At 41.0% G+C, this 24,327-nt stretch overlaps 1 protein-coding gene across 15 annotated transcripts in view; it reads left to right on the top strand.

The window, feature by feature from the left end:
* Positions 1–4,678: 4,678 nt before the first annotated feature.
* Positions 4,679–24,327, top strand: part of BLTP1 (bridge-like lipid transfer protein family member 1) — a 2,102,388-nt gene continuing 2,082,739 nt past the window's right edge. For 13 of the 15 annotated variants that reach the window (XM_078676841.1, XM_078676840.1, XM_078676839.1 and 10 more), the window contains exon 1: positions 4,679–4,792. The gene's annotated coding sequence lies outside the window, so the exon portion shown is untranslated. The remainder of the gene's footprint in view (positions 4,793–24,327) is intronic. The other 2 variants (XM_078676827.1, XM_078676828.1) reach the window with 2 other exon arrangements.

Here is a 24,327-nt window from a genome sequence, read left to right as displayed (position 1 = left end):
GCAGCTAGGTGAAGTTAACCAAAAAAAAGTTCCACACAAAAGCGAATGAACACAGAAATTTGGCAACAGCTAAGAGCCCCCTTCTAAGATTTATTCAATACAAGAGATTTAGGTGACACCTAAACAGCACTCAAGAGAACTCACGCACACAGACACAAGAGCAGTGGAAGGGACGGATAATAATGAACACTACAAGGGTATCAACACAGCAATGGTTATCATCAATAATGTAAACATTGTGCCAACACTACATTTAACATATAGGGTTACTACAAATGCCTCAGTCTACTTGATGTTTGTTTGGTAAAACTCACAGGTCATCCATCACCAGTGAATATTAAAGAACGAAGGCAATTTTTTTCAATGGTCAAAACCTCTTTTAAAACACAACATCCAAGCCTCTCTGTGGTGTGGGTGCCATGCAGAAAGCAATCAGTATACGTGTGCCAAGAAGAATATATGACCTGTATACGAGTGCCATGCAGATTATCACATGCCTGCCTGGGTACCATGACAAATGTGACCTGTCACTGTCCACCCTAGTAGGGATGTCACAAAACGTTTGATGTGCTGTCTGCAACACCACGGAGCAGTCAATGTAGCATCAAGGTACGCATGGAACAAAAACCACAAACACAAACGTAATGAGCAGTGACAGAAAATGCCACATTCGCCTGAGAGAACTGCCACTCCGTCTTCTGCCGGACACGGCTGCGGCCCTTTAAGTGCCACATCCAGAAACGATGGCAAAGGGGGGTGCCCGGCGGTCAATCGTGAACACACTAGAACAGGGTCCAACCATTGATCCGTGTAACAAAACGGTGCCCTGCTACAAGCTGCCCACCCACCTTCCCACTGGCCCAAAAACACACAACAACGTCCAGTCAGTGACTAAACTTCCACTCTGAGGCAGGCGGTATCCCACAGCTTGAGAGGAAGGAGGGCTTGGACGAAGCATGCATAGACCCCTCAGTCAATCAGCTCTGGTTTTGTGTGCTGTGCTACAATTGGCTGAGGTGCTCCCTATGCTCCAATCATAAACCATTTTACAAATTCCCAGTACTTCCGTATCTCAGACTGCTTACTGAATATGTTCAGCAGATGGATTGGTTGTTATGCGACCCGGACGTGCTAGAATTATGGATTAATAACATCTACTAAAACATCAGCAATGGAAGACCGACATTAAACTGAATTAAGGTAACTTGGACAAGGGTGGTCATCTTTTCCACAGTGGGGTTATTCTTCGGTTTCCTGATCTGTTACTGCATAAAATAACCAACTTTTGCTAACTGCATTGTGTTTCCTATATGTACATATTGTTTATTTTGACGCTCACCGCATTTATGTATGCTGCATTATTATACTTTAAAAGAGAGTGTAGAGTTTACCTATGTTGCTCATGATCTTTACGTAAAAGGTATCTGGTTGTCTCAATTAAGGCATACGTGGGAGATACACTAGAGCCTTTCAAAATGTTTGCATCTTAATGCTTGTAGCCTGTTGGGTGCTGAAGTTTAGAGTGGTGTAGGAAAGTCTGACAGCAAATTTCAGCATTGCGATGGGAACGTAAAGCATAATATACTCTGCATGTTTGCTTGCTGGAACTATGAAGTCTGGAGAGACGACAATTATTATAATCCTGATCCTAAAGATAAAAAGCTGTTTGTTGAGTGAATATTTCGTTTAAAAGTGCTGTTAGAAATACATAATTAGAACAAAATATATGGTCGTGTTAAAATGGTAATGTTTGTGATTAATTAAATCATACATGCCAACATTTCAGGAGAGCAAAGTGGGAGATAAAAAAAAAAAAAAAAAAAAAAAAAAATCGGGAGAATGGGGCCTTGAATCGGGTTACTGTCATGTATGGGCTTTGGAAGTGTACTGCTGCAGGATCGGACATTTAAAACGCAAATGCACGTTTTTTTCTTACCTTTCAGAAGCATGGAGCATACAAATGTTGGGCACTGGCCTGGCAGGTTGTTGGCAGTGCATGCACCCCCCCACCCTCCTGTGGCAGCTCCCCCCTCCTCCCCCCTCAGTACTTCGCAGGTCTTTAAAAGATGATTCCCTTGTTAATGACGCTTTGTTGGTTTCTCACCCCTTCTAGAGCCCCTGCATCGCCACTCTTTGCTGGAAGAATTAGCACTTTACACAATACCAACAAGCCCTGTCAGCGGAAACCCCCCGAGGAATCAGGTTTTTGCTTGTAGGAATCGGGAGGCGGGAGACTAGCCTTGAAATCGGTAGTCTCACGCCTGAATCGGGAGGGTTGGCATGTCTGATTAAATATACTACCCCGAATTGAAACTGTGGGTGATTGTATGCGTTTGAGGGTGACAGCAGAATTTATGAAGTTATCAGGTCTTATTGTGTATGCCAAATGTAGAGATATTGGCTTAGTCTCACCACAGTGACGCAGCAGCGCATTTGACCGCTTACTGGACAAGTCACGGAGTAAATGTGTGTAGGCATTTCTTTATTCTCTTTGAATGGGGTGACCAAATTTTGTAAACCAAAAAAAGCGGACCAGTCCACAAACCTAGACGTAGGGCTTTCATTTTGCATCGACTTACGGGCAGAGGTAACTTAATTGACTGTGCAGACAAACATAAGAAAGACGGACAATAGGTACATCAGGGAATTAAAATCAGCTTTTACACCCTGTATTATCTGTGCCAAATAAATTGCTTACTGATAAGGGCTAATAATTAATTCTGATCCAAAAATACATCCAAACTTTCCTCTCTTTGTACTATCTACCAGCTTCGAATAATCAACTTTATTTTTGGAGAGCCAGAGTGTATGCTTAGGTCTCGCTGCTCAGGACAAATAGTAATAGCATAGTAGAGGCGTTATGAGAGAAATAGAAGAACTATCAATAAGTGAACTTTCACACTGGGGTTTGTGACGGGAAATCAAGTTACCTATCCCCACAGATGCATAGAGAGTCAGATGCCTGCTACCCTCTGCCCACCGGCACCCCCAACATGAAAGGACAAGCGTTAAAAATGCAATAGGTTTCACCTTTTATTAAGCTAAAGATATTAACTTTGCTAGTAGTATTGTACGTTAATTGTGCAATATGTAATGGCTTTATAAATGAAACAAAAAGGCATTACAATGGCAAATACATAAAGCAAAAGCATTGGCATAGCCAATAGGTCTCCCCTCTGGGACCTTATAAGTGTTTTGCCAGAGGTGTTTGGAAGTTTGGTAAGAGATGCAATTTAACATAAAGGGATCCGATACCTCGTTGACACATGCAGTACCCGCAGTTCAAACGAGAAGAGGGCATGGGGAAACCTCTTATAGGATCTCAATCAATGGGGAAGGCACACGTTACTGCAACTTGTGCGTGCTTTCACCATATAAATATTTAACACATGATCCGAGGCAGTTGAATGCTAAAAGCGAGAAGGGAGAGAGCGCGCAAGGAGGGAGAGAGGGAGAGAGCGCGCAAGAAGAGAGAGCGCGCAAGGAGAGAGAGAGAGATATTAATGTGATTTATCTCAGGGCTCGATCCCTCTGCCTCAGCACTTTAGCAGTAGGTCAGGTTGTAACTGGATGATATATGGCTGGGATCGATAGTGGCAGATGTAACTAGACCTGCTTCATTTTTACAGAGAACTTAGCGGTCAAGGTAAATTAGCGCAAACAGGGAATACGTAATTGGCCCCATCTCAATAATATATACAAACGAGTTAAAAACATTGCATGCACATGGAACGAAACCAGAATGATAGCCTGTTTTGCGAAAGTAGATATTGCGAGATGTTGGAATGCATCAGACTACGTTTCCTAAATAGGGCGTAAACCTCAATCGCCACAGGCAACCAGGCCTCTCAATTACACAAATAGCAAACAAAATAAGGAACCAGCATTACAACTGCTAAGTTATTTGAAGCATTTATCCTTATGCTTTGAAACGCATCCATGAAAACTGCCAATGTTTTAGTAATTACAAGTTGCAAGGACCCAAGTAATGCTCAACAATATACACATAAATAAATGTGTTTAGCCTTCTTTGATTGACAACTTTTCAGTAGATCGAAAACTGTTCCATTTGGTCGAGAATCTTGAATACACGCAGGTGCACTTGGAACCAACATGGGACCTACAATATACGGGCAGTAATTTATTTTACCTTACGGCGAAGAACTTGCTGTAAAACACATTTTTTAGGCTTTTTGCAATTTTCCACAACTTACACACGCACGCACTACGTCACACATACACAAAAATACACATGCTCAAACACAAAAAGGTGCATATTAAACAAGCAGGCAGGCTGATACAGACAAACATCAAACACACATAATACACACATATTGCAACGCAGGCCTTCATTTTAACACGTACGAAGCATACACATGCAGGGAGCTGTGTCTGAATTTGCCCCCTTAATGAAAACTCGTGCTTTCCGAATAATGAGGAAGCTGGTCTTGTACGGAAATTGAGCAGCTGGGACCGAGAGCGGAGGATCGATGCTGCTCTTTTTTAACAGCTGCAGCACTTACCTGAGTATACGCTGGAATCGATGAAGGAAGTGGAGTTGGAAAAATAAAGAGACCGATGCCAATCCATCTGTCCCTTTAATGGCCATTGCACCCATGGCAGTCTTCGTTCTCGCCGCAGAACAATGACGTCCCTTCCGGCGCTCCCGGATGTGCGTGGGCTTTTGCTAGAGGAATCCACCGGCTTCCGGTATATGAAAAGGTGAGAGAGCTGCTCTCCATTGAGGATCTGCGGTTCGAGTCCCAGCCTTCCGGCAGACTGATGGTTTACAGTAGGTGATTTTGGCATTGTGTTCGAGGAAGCTGTGCTTTTAAAAAATGTATTTTAGTATTGCGATGGAGTGAAATCGGCAGTCACCATGACGACAAAGCTTGTTTTCCTTTGCAAGACCTATTCCTCGGGCCATGAGCAGGTCTGTCCGCAGTTGTTTAAAGAGTCTAACAATCGGATTCCACTAAACTATGTGTTTGTGGAAAGACTCTATGAAGGAAGTGCAGCCTGGGGGTACAGAAAGTATCATTTGCAATCACAGCAGCGCCTCCCGGCATTTCGCATTCATAAAAGGTTTGGGGGTTTGTAGGGCTTTTGGATTTTAAGGCGTACATGGTAATTTTAGGGTTGAGGGTGGGTTTGGGTTTTAGGGTACAAGGGTTAATATTAGGGTTTAGGGTGTGTTTGTGTTTGGTGTGCAAGGGTTAATTTGGGGGTTCAGGGTGTGTTTGGGTTTTGGGGTGCAAGGGTTAATTTGGGGGCTCAGTTGTGTTTGGGTTTTGGGGTGCCAGGGTTAATTTTAGGGTTTAGGGTGTGTTTGGGTTTTAGGGTACAAGGGTTAATATTAGGGCTTAGGGTGTGTTTGGGTTTGGTGTGCAAGGGTTAATTTGGGGGTTCAGGGTGTGTTTGGGTTTTGGGGTGCCAGGGTTAATTTTAGGGTTTAGGGTGTGTTTGGGTTTGGGGTGCAAGGGTTAATTTGGGGGTTCAGGGTGTGTTTGGGTTTTGGGGTGCCAGGGTTAATATTGGGGTTCAGGGTGTGTTTGGGTTTTGGGGTGCAAGGGTTAATATTGGGGTTCAGGGTGTGTTTGGATTTTGGGGTGCAAGGGCTAATTGGGGGTTCAGGGTGTGTTTGGGTTTTGGGGCTCCCAGCTGCAGGAGGTCAGACGTTTGTTTATCTGCAATTCATTGTGCAATCATCCAACAGTTTGCATTTTTCTGGAAAACTGAAACCAAAGTGGTGGACGTGCTCTTTAACCGCATCCATGCGGTGCATTTTCCTGCTGTGCGCTGGAAAATTGAAAAACCCATTATTCAGGACGAGCTCACCTTGTCATGAGTGTACCAGAGGTACAACTCATTACGAGCTGAGCTCGTCATGAGCATCGAAGGGGTTAAATAGACAAACAATTCCTGTTAAAATCACCAGACGCAAAAACATCTTATTGAAAACACAATAGTACCTTTGAAGTATTCAGATGCTTATTTTCAAATCACCCCAAAATCATCAGGAACAATGTCATCTTGTAAAGTTATCGGAGAGTCATTTACAAGTCATCCTCAGATCATCAGGAATAATGACACCTTCTGAAGTCAGCAGATACTAATTTTCAAGTCATCCTTTAATCATCACGAATAATGACACCTACTAAAGTCATCAGATACTCATTTTCAAGTCATCCTCAAATCATCAGGCTGAGCTTCTGCAGCTTGCTGATGACTTCAAGAGCTTGATGATGTCTGATGACGTGTAAATGACTTCTAAGGTAGTTGGATGATCATCCAATGACTCTGGGATGGCTTCTCAAGTAATCCTGTTTGACCTGGGTTAGGCGTCAACTAAGGTTTTTTTCAGATTCTGATGTGCCCCTCTTTACATCTTGCTGCACTGTTTCAATGACACTGTAGCACAGTAGAAGAGTCTTTAAAACGAAAGCAAAACAATTTATATCACGTGCTCGATACCCGCCCATCTCTACAAAACCGGGACATTTGTTATTTTAATTAAAACTGTCGGGACACTAGGAAAGTCCACAAAAAAGGGACTGTCTGAGGAAATCTAGGACACCTGGTCACCCTATATTTGAATGTCTATGTGAAGATATTTGTTAAGTGCACTGTTAATCCAAAGAGTGTTCTGGCGCGTAAAATAGTATACATATATACATACATGTAACTCAGAGAATAGCCTGAACAAAACAAGAGAGTCTATTAAATAATTTGGGTGAAGAGTGTACCTGTGTGATGTCTCGCCTCTGTGCAATTTGTGCTCCTGATGGCTTCTACCCAACACTCTTACACGTTACCTCTCTAGTACGGAACAGGAATCTTGTCATGTACTTGCATACCTTGCCAAAAGTGCTGTTCCTTTGGGATGTTGTTTCTAGTGTGGAAACATGGGTTTTGTAGTCGTTCGCTCTAACGTTGTTTGTTAGTATTGAGGCAGCTGAGTTGAGAAAATGAAAGTGGAGCAAAATCTGAGCCTCTGGCCCTGACGTAGAATTCATAAATCCCATAACGCAACACTTAGGAGTTTCTGATCAGTTCTTACGTTTTAAAAATAATCAAATACATTGCTCATCATATGGGTAAAGTATAAAAAGAAAAAGTTTTAAAAATGCCTTTACTAAGAGGTTATGGTAGAACGACTATACTTTGCTGCTTTCTTTGAATACAGTACAAACACTTATGGCTCCCTTTTTTGGCGTGGCTTCTTTTTTCTCATGTGAATCAAGTATTTGTAACATGACAACTCAAACCTGATTGACGTTCTCAAAAAAGACTATTCTCTGATATGAATAGTTTTAGTTGTGGAACTGGAAGTTCAACAATATGCCTTTATTCTTTGTTTTTTGTCATTCTGTCCCTGACAGACAAAGCTCAATGCAATAAACATCTGTTATTCTGCGCCAAGATATATCATCAGTGAGTGTTAGTTGGTTTCGCCTTGCTCACATCTAACTCCTAAACCAACCAGGGAAACCGATGTGATTGGCAACCTCGAACATGACACTCTGATTCCCAAGGACTCAGGGAAACCGATCTAATCCTTTCATTTGTCACTCTTGCATGCCCAGGGTAAATACAAGAAAAATACAACAATGCATTTTCATACATTTATTGAAATGTTCTTGCATAAAAAGCATCTGCTGCGATTATTAGAAAGATGAGATGTTACTGTAATCAGCATTGTGAGAATGGTTAACAGTATGAACAGTTCAACCATGTTAATTGTTGCCAATATTTGCCTACTCCTATCTGTACCTACACTGTACTACAGAGAAAATAGTCATAGTATTATCCTGGTAGAACAATTGGGATAGTTTAACCCCATACCATGGTCTTGGGTGTCAGGAAGCCGGTCGTAGTGCACAGGTTTTCTTCCTTGGCAGGATGGAGGTCGGAGTCAGCGGTGCTGCATCTTAGTCTGCAGAGGTTCTGTGATAATTCTCAGCGTGAAAATGCTCCTCTCAAAGAGCTTTAGTACGGAAGCTGTGTATGTAATAAAGCACTGTTCTTATCAACTGTGGCAAAGGTGCAGGGCAGCTCATTTGGTTTAGACTAGCTAAAATGAGGTGTCTCCTAATAAGCCTAGAAAGAAAGAAAAACGTGACATTGTGTTCTTCATGTACAACCCTGGAACTAACAGAACAAACTACAGAGTGTTAGGGCCTATCGCAAATGCACATACAGCACATTCATGAGTGAGCAGGAAAGTATGGCAAAAGGCACTACGAGAAAAGAGATGTCAACTCAAGGAGTTGAATATAAAATGTAGAATAAATGCAAGCCACGCCACACCCCCTTAAATTGTTGTCCTAATTTCAAACCATGACTATTGTCCTATAGAGCTACCAATAGTCCTAATGAGAGCGACATAGTATTGTGCACATCAACAGAGATGTGCTGCTTGGCAAGTGTTGAATGTCCGTCACATGGCAGACTCCTTCCATTTAATGTTTTTTAAAATACCTTCATGTCGAAGAGATATGCGTTCATTATGGAATTTTTACTTCCATAGTTTGACCACTTGAGAGAAAGAGACGGCGTAATCGTCTGCTGCCCAGTTGAAGCTGGGCTTTAAGCAGATTGGTTGTGGCCAATTGAATGCACATTTTCATCTACCACTACATTAGAGTCCATAGAAAATATCTCAGATTTGTGCACCCTGCCTCAGGCATGTGGCGCATGTGGCCCCTGTACTAGGCAGCCTATTCATTACTGTTTGAAAATGCTGTTGAGTGGTACACATGCTAAAATCCAAAACCAGATGACCCTCTTGGGAGCATGTAATAGGTTATATAAATAGCACAGCAATCCACTGACTAAATAGGTTTTCACATTTAGCAGGACAGTTTATTGTCTTTGCAAAATGCAGTGTTATTAGGAAATCCTAGAACTCTGAGACCTGCAAAATGTGAAGGAGATCTACTGAGAGTAGCAAAGGATGACAAACATTCGATGTGTCTAGCCTTTTGATGCTTGGATTCAACATCAGGGAGAAGATGTACCTTGTTCAAAAAAAGGTGGAAGGTGCACTCGTAGCAAAGTTAGACACGCAAGCAGTAGTTCCAAAAAGTGCTTCTTTTATTGAGTCAATCCTTAAAAATCAATGTATGTATGTGGGTACTGCACACTTTTATCTACCTAATTCGTTTGTATGTTTTGTGTGCTGCCTTTGATTGGTGCCTGCTAAACACCTTTGAATCAATGTATAAGGCCTGGCCTCTACTAGCTGCCAGAACTCAAAAGCGCACTACTTATAATGAACAATTGCTCCTTTTTGTCATTTAAATTATATTTAAACCATCATTATCTAGTTCATTTCACAATTAACATTTTACTTGCTTTTATTCTTCATTATTTTCAAAACATTACAATGAAATCAACATCAGCAAAATAGTAACATAGTCAAATCATATTCAAAACGTAAACCCAATGCATTTCGGGGCCTCGAGCCCCTTCGTCGGGGGTCTGTTAGGAAAAAAGGAAATCGTATTACTTTTGATCCTTATCAGGTTTACAGTTGCTACTTATATTTAGCTTCATTTTTTGATGATTATTTTAATCTTACCTCAAACTTAATAGAAAACTTTAAACTTTTCACAGGGTTGATTCTTATTATTGTATTATAATCTGGTTATTTTGGATCGGATTCATCTAAAATAAATTTAAATGCTTTTACTTTGGTATCTTATTTTGGGATTGATTACATCAAACATACTTTTATTCTGTAAAGGAATTTGTTAGCGCTCACCTGTTGATGTTAAAACGTTGTTTCTATTTGTAATGTTCTCCCTATTTATAACAAAGTTTTATTAAAAAAACTTTCAAAATTCGGGCTTCAGTATCTTATTGAATTACAAAATAAGTGAGTTACCTGCGAGCCTAGGCTATATGGCGTTGGTCTCGCTTGCTGAAATAATGTTGTTTGCTGCTAGAAAACAGAAAACTTAGTTTTAAAAAATTGGGTCTGTAGCTTCACTGACATATGCGAATGTTAAATAACCGCTTTTATTTACCTTCCGAGCAAAAGCTCGAAGACTTCACATTCATCAGCTTCTTGTTATTAAACAGTGAACTGCACGACAATTGAATAAGTAAAGTTTCAATATCTCACGATTGTTTTCAATAAGGTACAATGCTCGTGTGTTTGCACACGTCCAAATAAGTTACCTACAGTCCTACGTTGTGTGGCTTCGGTTCTGCGGTCTCTGTATTATTGCAGCTAACTGCAAAGTAAACAAAAGTGAAGGAGTTCTTTAATCTAGCGTTTAAACGCTATTACAAAACTAGTGTCAAATAAATATAAACTCACGCTACACTTAATCTTTCTTACCGAATCAACTTTGGCTTGCTCGTTGTAACGAACGCCCCTCGTCGTCTTTTGTGTTTCACATTAAGGATCGATGGTCCTTCCTTTATTGCTATTACTTATTCCGCTCGGTCAACAATATAATAGAAGGACTAAGGGTTGTTTGAGAGTCACTAGTTGTTCCTATTTGTCAACGATATAATAAAAGGACTGGAGCTGATTTAAGCGGCATCCATTATTAAAAGGTGTAAAAGGATGTTATAGGTAGATCTTTCTAAGGTATTGGGTGAACGTAAACATAACATTTGAAGGTGTTTTAAAGTTTAAACAAAAACTAGAAAAACATTTGTTCAACAATACGTACTACATACTATAAATCATTTGCTCAACTTTTTCTGTAATTTATACTGCATTTTGCTTGTTTTTACTCAACAAACATTCGTTTCTTGTTAATATACATTGCTTCCTGCCTATTTACAATCTAAATTCTTAATGTATTTCATGAATTCATGGTGTGTGTACTTATCAGACTCTTTTACTATGTACTATACATGTAAGTAATGATTGTATACCTATGGCTAAATGTTTTTTTTATATATATCGCGGGTCTGAAGTCCGAGTGCTTAGGATTGGCTATCTTTTTTTCTGCTTATAAAAAGCAGATCATCTCCATCTTATCATTTAATCCGCAAGGGACTAGTGTCTGTAATCTTCGTATCCAGTAGGCTTCTCTCTGGAGTAGGGTTTTGGCATTGTCAATTCCTAACTTCTGTGAAACTTGTTCTACTATTTGAAACCTTAATTGTGCTATAGTGTGTCGCAATTCTGTCCAATGTTGAGCCAGTGGCGATGATGCACTTTTATTTCTTATTCGACTCTTGTGTTCAGATAGTCGTACTTTTAGTTTCCTGTCCGTTTTTCCTACGTATAAGAGCCCGCATGGGCACTTGATTGCGTATACAACATGCTCTGAATTACAAGTTGTGTTTGAGTGGAATTTTTTCCGACGAAGGGGCTCTTGAGGCCCCGAAATGCATTGGGTTTACGTTTTGAATATGATTTGACTATGTTACTATTTTGCTGATGTTGATTTCATTGTAATATGTTTTGAAAATAATGAAGAATAAAAGCAAGTAAAATGTTAATTGTGAAATGAACTAGATAATGATGGTTTAAATATAATTTAAATGACAAAAAGGAGCAATTGTTCATTATAAGTAGTGCGCTTTTGAGTTCTGGCAGCTAGTAGAGGCCAGGCCTTATACATTAATCCTTAAAAATCGGCATACAGCCAAAGCATTTCGTTCCCAGTAGTGCCAAAAGGGAACTTCGTCAGGCCTGCAACAATCATAGATAAAACCAAACATTAACAATACACTACAAACATTTAAAAGTACACACAATATTGAACAGAATGACCCACAATTAAGTACAAAATTAGTAAGAATTCCTTTGCACATATATATAAACATATATACACAACATTAAAACAAAAAGCCACATCATTAACACAAAAATATATTTATATCATTTTTAGCGGATATGAATTTTACAAAACATGAAATAAAATATTTGTCCGTACATCCAAAGAAAAAAAGAGAAAACAGGGAGAAAGACAACAATGAAATGTATAACATGACAGTCAATATTTACAAACATACATATTGTGTGACTAATACAATCAAAAAACAAATAATAAACCTGAGGCCTTGAGATAATATATAAGAAACCATCATCATCATTTTTTTTTTTTTTTTTTTTCCTATCATGTTCTGGTGTATAGCGCCCATGGTTTGAGAAATGGGTTATTTCAGTTTTTATGTTCTCCTTTCTAGTATCTCATAGGGATGCCCTCTTTATTTTTAGATCCTCATCAATATTGTTCCAGGCGTATTGTGTCCTTCAGGACGTCACTTGTTTAACCATATTATTTTTCAACATCGATTGGTCAAATATTAAAGAGGTGAGATACACCTATATATTTGTTCTTATTATATTGTTGGCCTTGCTTTCAATTATTTTTTCAAGCAATGATAATAGCACCTGCTATGCGGTACACTGAAGAACGTGATTGCATTGAGCATTAGGTTATCATATGTCCTGGAGATTTATACACTTTTATAATGTATCAGACGTGTCTTATGTGCTCAGGGCAGTATGAATGAAAAGATGTCTAAATATGTAGATTTTTTTCTGCAGCCTCAGTGGCTAACTTGCCATTGTATCTAAAGGACACTATGACTTTCTTTATAAAATCAGCACTGTGACTTGGTGTTCGGATTATTTGCTAGTTGTGATGGATATTGAATCCCTTTACACTAGCATTAATCACGGTCAGGGAATCAATGCCACAAAACATTTTCTTGAGTATCGTGATGTAACTATGAGAGACCATAACGATATGCTATTGGAGATCATTGAAATATGCCTTACTACCAACTTTTTCCAGTTCCACAATGAGATCTACCAACCGGTTCGTGATGTGGCAATGGGTTCATGCTTCTCCCCAGCTATTCATGTTTACATGTAGGCTGGTGGGAGAAGCATGTCTTCAGAACCGCTCACCACCGTTGGTGGAGCCATATAGTTCACTACTGGCGTTACATTGGAAAGGGTCAAGGGAAGAGGCCTCTGAATTCATCAATGAAATCAATGTAAATGATTTGAATTTGAGATTTACTGCCTCAATTGAAGCATCCACTGTTGAATTTTTGGATGTACTCTTGTATGTTGAGGAGGGTTCCCTACAGACCATGTTGCATAGGAAATCTACTGCTGGGAATTCTATTCTTCACTCCCACAGTTCACATCCTAAGCATCTAATTAATAGCATTCAGTATGGAGAGTATATCCGCATCAGGCGTATTTGTAGCTCTGATGCAGTTTCCAGAAGGTGTCAAATGGAGGCATTTGAAAGATTCCTAAACAGGGGCTATGGTAAAAACCAACTCAACATAGCTTTAAACAAAGCCAATGATCAGCAGAGGGAGTTGTTACTTCAACCGAACTCTGGTCCAACAAATGATATGGCTGTTTCTAACAATAAGATGCACGCTATTCGGCTGATTACAACTTTTTGCACCCAGGAGCAGGCTATTCATAGAATCATCTATTCCGAATGGCCAGTCATTCAAATTGACAACATCTTAGGTCCCATTCTGCCGAGCCTGCCAGCCATCACTTTCAGGGGGGCACCCTCTATGAGGGATGCCCTGGTGAAATCAATGCCGGAGGTGAAACCTAAAATTACCTGCCTCAGTAAATTTGGCTTTTTTAAGTGCAGCTCGTGCCAAGCGTGCACGTTTGCTAAAAACAGCACTCATTATAAAACAGCCTTCAGTGAAACTCAAATTGCTATTCGGGAACATCTAACCTGCCGTTCCGAATATGCAATATATAAGTTGAAGTGCATTTGTAACTTCGAATATATTGGCAGCACCAACCTCCCGGTGCATAAACGCATTCTTCAACATGTCAGGGACATTGTTAACTCTGACCACAGCTACCCTGTAGCCAGACACTTCAAGTCCAGTTTTGGGATCTGTTCCCAACCCCGTACAGGGGGGGTAATCGAGATAAGCTTTTAAGACAGAAAGAAACACACTTCATTTTAGCTCTCGATACTAGAGTCCCAAATGGCCTGAATATGAATGAGGATATACATAATTTTCTGTAGTGCCCTTTATTCTTTCACTTTTATTCCTGTACATTGATTCAGTGTTGTGATTGATGGATTTTTCAATGCTTTTGTGTATATATATCTTTTACATGAGCTCTATTCTATGATACCGGCACATATGCACTTTAAGATTGCTTAGGCTTAAGTAATCTAGGAGTGTTTTCCCCTTGCTGCTATTGTGATGATTTGCTCTTTGCACAGTTTATTCTTTTTGCACAGCACTTTTTGCACTTTTCAGGCATGTGGCACTTTATGGTCCTTTACTTTTAACCATGTTTTTATGCGGATATAAGGCAGGCTTTTAATATTTATTCGAATTTTTTGGCATTATTTCCATTAAATTACAAAGACATCGTATTGTTTCTCTATGAGCTTTACAGCAATTCACATGTATTTGAACCGATATTCGTACTTTGTATATATGTGTGTCCCATACGGATAGGAAGTTTGCATAAAAGGGAGTGTTATAACTTTGCTTATGTTCTGATCACATGGTTTTGAGCCATAAGGGCTTTTTTTAATTGCAGTTCTGAAAAAACGAGTTAGCCGCTATGAGTTTTCTCAGTTACTGGTCAATACTGACTCTTTAAGGATCTGCCATAGGGTCTATGTTGGAAATTATGACTGTTAAATATCAATTTGCACTATGTTCTTATTCTGATAGACAAAACTGCATATAAATAGGCATTAGATATCTTTACCGTTTTATTTTTGATGATATGATGCAGTTTGATTTGCTGATGTGATTTATGCCACAAATGGCTTTCTCATAGAACTTTGTGTTATAGTGGACTAATTTGACTCTGTGAACATCATTTTTTTGCAATGTGTATTTATTAAACTAAATAGCGGAAATATGTACTTTTTCATATATATTATATCACTTGACATACTTTCTGTACTGCATTTATGTGACCATTTAAGTATTGCCAAAGTCTGTTGTTTATGTTTATTTGCACATTATTCAATCGGCCGATTTTCTAAGGCTGATGGTGCAATTAGTTCACTTTAAATACATCATACCTACTGAGATCCATCATGTGATCAAGCTCCCTAGTGGAGTGAAACGCCTCATGGAGGACACTGGTCAGTCTACTTGTATGCCGAAAATAAAGATTTCTTACTGCTGACACACTAAGGAAGTGTGAAGAGTCCGTGATTTAAGAGGGAGAAACATCGAGGTCCGTGCCTGTGTGGTTCCGCATGTGCATTGGGTGGTCAGTATGTGTATGTATATATATATATATATATATATATATATATATATATATATATATATATATATATACACACACACATTTACATACTAGCTTACCCGTCGCACGTTGTTGCGATTTTCGAAGAAAGGAAATTCAAGGAAACTCGTTCTGATAACATTTAATTTACATTGTGTCATTTTTATTGAAACTTATTCATTTTAATATGGAAAACATTTCAAAGTGTCGTTTTAATTCGGTTTATTTATTAGAGTGCTTGTGGATACACGATTTTTTGTTTGTCTGTCTGGTGCGTACTTTAGTATTCGAAAGATTATGAGGGCCCTGGGGGGCCCGATATTTAAAAAATGTTTATGCCAGAAACCTTCGCGGGAGTGTACTCAACAACTTCCCAAAGTTTCCTGGCGATCGGATGAATGCTGTTTTAATTCTATTTATTTATTCGAGTGCTTGTGGATACACGATTTTTTGTTTTTCCGTCTTGTGCGTACATCAGTATTCGAAAGATTATGAGGGCCCTCGGGGGCCGATTTTTAAAAAAGATTTTATGCCAGAAATCTTCGCGGGGGTGTACTCAACAACTTCCCAAAGTTTCATGCCAATCGGATGAATGTTGTAGTAATGCATAAAGGACAAACAGACAGACAGACATACATTCTCTTTTATATATATATTTTTGTGTTAACGATGTGGCTTTTTGTTTTAATGTTGTGTGTGTGTGTATATATATATATATATATATATATATATATATATATATGTATGTGTGTATATATATATATATATGTGCAAAGGAATTCTTACTAATTTTGTCCTTCATTGTGGGTCATTCTGTTCAATATTGTGTGTACTTTTAAATGTTGGTAGTGCATTGTTAATGTTTGGTTTTGTCTATGATTGTTGCAGCCCTGACGAAGTTCCCTTTTGGCACTACTGGGAACGAAACGCGTTGGCTGTGTGCCGGTTTTTAAGGATTGACTCAATAAAATAAGCACTTTTTGGAACTACTGCTTGCGTGTCTAACTTTGCTACGAGTGCGCCTTCCACCTTTTTTTGAAAATTGTGACTGTGATTCGCACCTTTGGACGATGGGTGCAGGAAGTGTGTTGCACCATCTTGCTACTGATTGAACATGTTGATTGGTTGAGCTGGACCCTGGTCTGTCGTTTGTTCTTCTTGTGCTTGAAGATGTACCTTGACCATGGTACAGGACTAAGTCAAATTGCTTGGTAAAGAAAGATATCTTGGTTACGTAGTAAAATTAACTATTTGACTTCATGCTGTTATTTCAAGGTTTGTCAGCATTAGCTGTCTTTAAATACAGATCAATTTGTGATTGAAATTTGTATTGATTTCCTTTGATACTATAAGAAGATCTTGGAGTGGACTACTTGCTCATCAAGGAGGAGATAAAGCTTGTTTACAGCTGCAGTGATTCCTTGTAGGAAAAGCATAATTGAGGATTTAGAGAAGAAGTACAACCCCCTGCAGCAGTTGGATGTTTCCTTAGTGGTTACTTTGATTCTTTTTTAGGTTTCGCCTGGGCCGGAGCTCCTAGCTCCGCCCAGGAGAAATCTCATGTTCTTACAGCGTGGGGCTTAGTCCCGCCTTGTCTTTCATTGGCTAGCTCCATAAATGGAGGCTAGCCATTGGAATACATCTGCGTCAATCACTTTCTCCCCGTGAAAACGCGATTCGGGGGCGTTTCTGTGTCTTTTTTAAGTCACGCCCTCTCCTCTTCCCATTGGCTGGAATTTTACCTTCTAGCCAATGGGAAGGGGAGAGCACGCCCCCGAATCCCTACAGGACGCTGTGCTTTCTTAGCAGCGTCTACCGAGGCTTTTAGGTAAGCCTCTGCCCCCCTTTTGTGCCGTTGTTTCTTGTTAATGCTTGTTTTTGTGAATGGAGGCCCAGCCGCTGCTCCCACTTGCCTGTCTTGAGGAATTGCTTAGGAGATCAGCTGTCTCGTTCACTGGCAGAAAGAATGACTCGTACATCTTCTGCCTTGTTTGGCTTCGGGTCATTGTTACGGTGGATGGAGCTGGTTTTAATTCAATTTTTAACCCCCTGCCCGCCGGATCTTTCTGCTCCTCAGCCGAGTATCCTTCCTTATCCTGGGAGGGCCTGGCGCTCCGGCCACCTGCCACACTGTGCTCCTCTGTTGTGTTTCCAGGGCGGGGGGATGTGAGTCTTGCTCGTTTGTGGAAGACGCTGGGCCACTTTGTTTTGTATGAGCTGGCATGTCGATACCACGGCTGCTCTGCTACTCCCTCCCCCTCTAATAATACAGGGGAGAAACCGCGTGCTCACATGAGCGCTTAAACAAACGCTCTGCTGTCGCGGCAGACCTTCCCTTCTGCTGGGGCAGGTTGGGTTGTAGTGAGACCGGCAGATTTCCCAGCGGGTGTCGGCCTCCGTGACTGATAGGGCTGGGGCAGAGTCAGTTTCGTGTCAGGATAGTCCCTGTAGGTATTTTAAAGCGTGTTTAGGGTTTTAGGCTTAGTCAGGAAAGTGCCACGGAAATGTCTACAAGCAGAGAGCAATGTCGGTGACACTTTAAGCTCACGCGTGCAGGGAAGGAAGGCAGTTTTAGGGCTGGCCAATGCCTGCGACCTGGCGTCTGGGGCAGTCAGGTGAAGGTAGTTGAGTGCCTTTAGGGCAAGAATGGCCTTCAGTGACAGGCCAGAGCCTCTGAAATGTTGGTAAAGATGGGTGATTCTCATATGCCAGGCCATCTAATGCGTGGTGAAGTCTGCTGCATGTCAAACCCTCCTGTGCCTCATACAGGCCGGCAGGACTGGAGCAGAGCAAATGGTCTGATTTACAAATCCAAATCACACTCCTACCACCGTTCACTTTGTCTCCAATTTCAGAGGTGCTGGCCACGGCAAAATGCCCTCCTTCCACCATAGGCATGTCCGCCTCCAGCCTTTCTCATCATGTGTCCTTTGTTCACATGACTAAAATCAGGAAGTACAGCACTTGGACACACTGCTGAAATAGAGATGATTTCTAACTTATTGGATGGAAAACGACTTGAATGTAGAAGCAGTGCCTCGTTTCGCACTGTACACATTGGGTGGTAGGTCCTGGTGCTACAGTCATAGGATAAGTGAGAACACTCCTAGCCGCCGTGAATCACCAATGGTGCAGATGCCGGCCCCTGAAAGTAAGAGGACATGACATTTGATGGCAGCTTGTCTCTCAGTGCAGAATAGACAGCAAGAGCCGTTGCACCTAAATCTACCCTGAATTTACTTCAAAACATTGTATCAGACTCTTCGTTTCCATTGTGTTTTCCCTCAGTTAAGTATTTTGCGGTTGACAGTTTTTTTTGCAGCCTGCTTTATATAAAGTGGGCAAACGTGCTCAGTTTGTTAGTTTTACAGAATTTAATGTCACAAGTATACAGTATTGCTATCCAGCACTGCTAAATTCAAGGTCAAGTGACATTTGTGCCTATTATATATTTACACGAGTATGCCTTTTGTGAAATGCGAGCCTCCATGTCTGCATTGGTTGGTCTAGGTTGGCATTTTGTGTCACATGTGGAAGAGAAGCATGTTATTTATCTTCTGACTGAGCCCTCAAAGCCCATCTAGTTGGTCCATGTACTTCTAAAATTAAGAACTTAATCAGTGCACCGCTTTACCCTTTGGATTTTTAGTTTTTATGACTTTTTTGTATAACTGAACATCTGTATTTGTATCGTATAATTGCAGTAAGTAGTTGAACTTTTGATAGCGCTTTGTGCTACATGCTTTATCTTTTATGAACTATAAATAATTGGAGCTACCAGTGCTTAATGTCATGCTACCCAGTACATTAAGGTTGAGAAGAGAAACTTCTCATTCACTTTTTATAGATTCAGACTTGTGACTTGTAGATAGCCCGGATGTATGCAGCGTGAAGTCAACTTTCTGGTCGATCTTGCCAAGATGTTGGGTTTTACTCACATCAAGCCCACTCAAAATGTTAGCAAGGACACTTTAACATGATGTTCAATGTAGGGCCCTCTTGGAGAAAATAAGCGTTTGTGGGTGGGTGTCTGTGGTAAAAACTGGGCACCTTAAGTTTTCACGTGATAGTGCAGCAAGTTTTCATCCTGGCACAATCGGCAATGGTATTGATGGTGCATCAGTAAGGAAACCATTGTTTCATCTACATGAAAAAAAACAAGAACTGAATTGAAGAACATGCTCTGTGCCACTGAGGACATACATTTTTTTCCCCTTACTTTTCGAGTTGGTTTCTCCTTGAGATTATTACTGCCAAAATCTGGCCTTTGAGAGCGAGGGAAGAACGATTACAATATTAGTCAAGTAGTCCTTACTTAACAGAAACAGTGTTACTTGTGCCCTGTGTTATTGTCTGAGATCTGCATTTACCCGTAACTTTAATAACGGTGTGTAGAGCTGAACTTCACAAAATTTTGATTTAAAAAAAAAAATGCAATTACCACTACACTGGCAAAGTATATAAAAACATAGCGGGTGAGCAGGCATTAAGAACGCAGATAGTGTCGAAAAAAATGTATTTCTAAATGTACCCTCTTCTAGGTAATACTGCTGTGAAAAAAGCAGTGTGTGGGGGGTGTTCTGAAGAAGTTTATTCAAGCAGTTTCTGCATGCAAAATTTTACAAAGGTTACTAGTGGCACAGCATTTACATTTTTGCCATTTGCAACCTTTCATTGACACTATTATAATTTTAGAAACTCCTAATTCGTTTCTTCCATTTCTTTTAGTTCATGTGTCTTCGGTACCTTTTAAGGTTTCTACTGTAGTGGAGGATTTAATTATTTAGAGCTTATATCTAAAATATATGCTTAAAATCCGTCGGAGACTATCCTGGCATTACATATTAGATTCTGCCAGTGTCATGGAGGAAAGAAATTAGAAGGGTATGAATGATAGCAAGTCAACGCAGTTTCACTGCTCCTTGTACCCGAAAGTTACTTGCAGGCTCAACAACAATATTTTGATAATTTGAACATTTGTTTGAGTTTAAAATTCATTGTACATATTGATGGCGTTCCCCCAATGTTAAGACCTGTTGTAAATATTGCTTGTAGAGTGCATTTTCAGAGTGGCAACTGAGGCTTCAAAAAAGTATTGTAGGTTTGGTTTTCAGTGCCTCCTTTGACATCTATGACCATGACTCTGTACCCTCCTTACCATAGAGATTAAAGATTTTAACTGACCAAAGAAAAGACCTATAGTTTTGTTCAATGTATGCAGCGTACCTGATGCATACACAGTTAGCTCTTCTCTCGTGTATAATGTTGAATCTATCGCGTCATTCACTTTCCTTTTTTTCCTTTTTTACCTATTTAGTAATTGTTAAAAACTTCCAAAGGATCCAGGTCATCTTGTCAAGTTCTAAAGAGTGTTGTAATAAATAAAATATTGCTGTCCTTCTTATGGGGTGTGTCTCGCTAAATGTGCAGCAACGTGTCAAAAGAGTACACTGGATATCATTCATGTGTATTGTTTCTCAATACGTTTTTAGTTGAAATTCATGACTGTCGGTCACTCCAGCAGAGGTGATTCCTGTGCACCAACTGTTCATGTTGATAATATCCCATGGGTCTTTATTTTATTTATTTTGTTGAGGTCCGGCATTCCAGTATATTTGATCTGCACATTTTGCTTTAATTTCTGAAACACATTTGTGACGCTTATTACCCTCACACTCTTGCTCTTTGTATTTCTTCTGCATAGTTCTCTTCTCACTCTCACCATCTCACTTTCTGCATGCAATAAACTTTATTCAATAACGTTTGTAACTGTTTGTGTGCCGTGCAAGATTGTTTAAGCACAGGGGGACAAGCATATTGCACTGTGGTTTTAACAGCCTACATCATGTTGAACTACAGTTCTTTCACCTGTCTCTTGGATTCATTAAACTAGTTATCTATCCAATGTGCTTAGATCGCCAAATGTAAAAGTTGCTTTTCCCCTCTAACCATTCAGAGAGTTGTGCCAGACAGTGCTGCCATAGAATAATAGAGAAGGGCATTGCAGTACGGAAGACCAACTCGTTCTCAGCATCCAAAAGGGCACTGTCCTCAATCCTGATCCCTGTATTAGCTCTGTCCGCAGTCTAGGTGTTCATGCGCACCTAGCTCAAACCAGATCCCTCCACTCCCTTAAGGGTCCTCCATCTTCTCTCCTACCAAACCTTCTTCCCTGCCTGAAAAATGCTGCTGTACATCCAGGTTTTCGAGCATTGTGATCTTCAGCTCATTCTTGACTTGAGGTCATCTCCTCGCTGGCTCTTCTCATAGCTGTTCATCATAATTCCTTCACTATCTGATGATCCCTGTTGACTACTCTGACAACAATTGGTCAAACTCAGACAACAACTCAAATTCTGGCTTCATTTGTATCAGTTGTGATGGACTTGTGTTTTTACTGTGTTGCTCTACCATGTTTATGATGTTCTTTTGTAGCTCCAAACCATACTTTTGTAGTTAAGCCCCCAGTGCCTTTTATGGTGTGTTCACACTTGTTCTAACATGTCTTATGTTGGCATGTTTTGAAGCAGCGATTTTGCTGTACAAAATTCATTTTTTTCCAGTGACTGCTTATGAGAGATTTAATTTAGTCTGGGAGTGTAAAGGGAGCTACTTCCAGTATTGTCTGGTCCCCTTTGTCTCCTTTTCTGAGTCTTTTTTAGGTTTGCCTCGTCGAAAGCTGCGCCGCGCAGCTTTTTGGCGCAGGCGAAAACTTTTGAGAAGAGTATGTGGCTTGGTCACCGCCTCTCACTTCCATTGGCTAGCTCCATAAATGGAGGCTAGCCATTGGAAGTGAGATCTGTCTGTTATGGTTCGAGGCGATTTGTGGGCGTTCCGGCGATGTTTTTCTCATCTTGCCCCTTTTCTCACGTCATGCAGCTTTTTTTTTTTTTCCGTGATGTTTTTGTCTTTTTCGAGTGGGGGAAATCCAGTGACGAGTCCACCATCCTTCGGTAATTCCGTCGTCTCTGGGGTCTCTCGCTCGTGACGTCCAGACCCACAAACCGCGCTTCTAGGTTCGCGAAGTCCGAACTTGCAGTTTCACATGGTGTCACAGTGTACAATGGCAGGACCACCAGAGTCTTGAAATTGACGATTTCCGGGCAACAGTACTTCCCAGTTTGGGGTCCATCCGCGCTAGCATTTCCCAGTTCATAAGATGACCGGGTCACTAGTGTTTCGCAGTTCACAGCGACGTCGAGGCCACTAGTAATATGCAAACATGTCCAGACCACTAGCGCTTCAAAGTTCTCGGCGTCAAGAGCGCTAGCAAGACGCCCGACCCACTAGTGCAGCGTAAATAACCGTGTCCAGGCTACAGCCACCGCACGACAGCCGCACACCAGGACTGACCACTGCAGCACGTCAGCCCATGGCCTTCCTGTATCCTGCGTGCAGTGCTCCGTAACCCCATCCGTGGCTATGGGGACTTCTCACGCCCTCCTGTTCCCAGCCATCCCCACCTCTTCCCAGCCCCTTCCCCACTTTCTAGACTGCTTCTCTCCCTCCTAAGTTTCAGTTCTCTCTTCCCACCGCCCCTAAAGCTCTACGGTGAATTATTTTGCACGTAAGTGGTCTGCCCCGCCTAAATCTATGTGCAGTAAAGCAGTGAAACGCGAATCTGTTGGTAGTAGATTCCAACACAGGCGCTCATAATTTTTTACTAGAGAAGGTAACGATAGTACGTGGGGATTTAGCGATTTCCCGAGGATCACACTACGCGAGAAAAACTGGGAATATAAAGCGGTGATCTTTGTTCCGCAGTTCATAGTGCACTGTACCATCTGTATAGTGGTTCAGAATCCCGACGGAGTCACAAAGCGCTCCTATGTGAATCAGGGTGACCGTAACACCTACACACACTACAAATCGGGCCTCCTTTCAACCTGCAAGAAAAATAATTAAAAAAACACACTATCTGCATGGTGTAAAAAATCGGAGAAACCCCTTAATACAACGCTAGGTACCACCCCAAAATGTTCGCACAGTTTTGGCGCAGACTGGTCTAATTGGGGTGGGAGAGGTTCTGACTCGTGTGATCCTGGGCAAATAACCTGTTCCCAATTGCCTCGAACTGTACACATGCCTAATGGATTTACAAAGTGTAAACCACGTTTGATTTAATTATGTAAAAAGCAAATATGCTGATCCACTTAAATGTTTCTACCCAAAGCCCCTCCCTATCACCTCCGGGCTTCACAGTGCATGCTTTCGCCCATGGTTCCTCAGAGATTCCTCGAACCTGAATAAAGGTACAGGGACACAGGCAGCACTTGGAGCGGTCACTGTGGCCTGCTCCCACAGCCTTTGTGACGGGTATTGTGACCTCCTCCTAACCCTACCCACAACTGAAAATGCCCACTCGCCTGTATTTGCCAATCATGTCTCTGAGAGATTCTTCCAGTCCGGATAATGGTACAGTGACATAGACTGCGACCAACCCCACACACAGTATTTGTGACAGTCACTCTGACCTCCTTCTAGCCCTACACAGAAGTGAACTACTTTTTAGGCATATGCACACTCTATGTAAAACTCACCGTGGAGAGAGATAATGGCTCAGGTGGGTGACCCATCACCTCATGCAGTATGGTGTAGGTGAGCAGAAAGAAAATGTGATCGATACTGAATAGACCAATAAACGGAGGGGGGTGAATAGCATACAGCTTGGAGCAATGCATCAGCCCACACCATCCATTGGCTCTCTTGCACTTTGAGTGACAGCATTTTTTCTTATCACGAGTACAGAGCAGTCGAGCTGCTGGGGCCACTTCTTTATTTTTATATATTTGCATTTTTTTTTTGCATAATTACGTATGTTTGAAGAAAAAAAACATTTAAACAAGCGCTGGCTGGCAAAACCAATAGGTCTCACCTATATGAGATATTGCTTTTGTCAATGTTTTTTTAGCCATGTTGTACAGCAGTATTGTTGCTCTGCAGAAATACCTGAACTTATTTTAAAACCCCACTATGATGCAGTCAGCACTGGCAACGTCATAGCGCTTTTTTTATTGCTGGCAGGAGCCAACACTGAAGTGGAGTGGAGGCAACAGGTAGGGCGGAAGACGTGGGTGGAAAACGCTTTA

The sequence above is a fragment of the Lissotriton helveticus genome, chromosome 2_1 (genome assembly GCF_964261635.1).
Source record: "Lissotriton helveticus chromosome 2_1, aLisHel1.1, whole genome shotgun sequence".
NCBI classification, from domain to species: domain Eukaryota; kingdom Metazoa; phylum Chordata; class Amphibia; order Caudata; family Salamandridae; genus Lissotriton; species Lissotriton helveticus.
The sequence above is the reverse complement of the archived record's forward strand: the minus strand, read 5'-3'. Positions and strand labels throughout refer to the sequence as shown.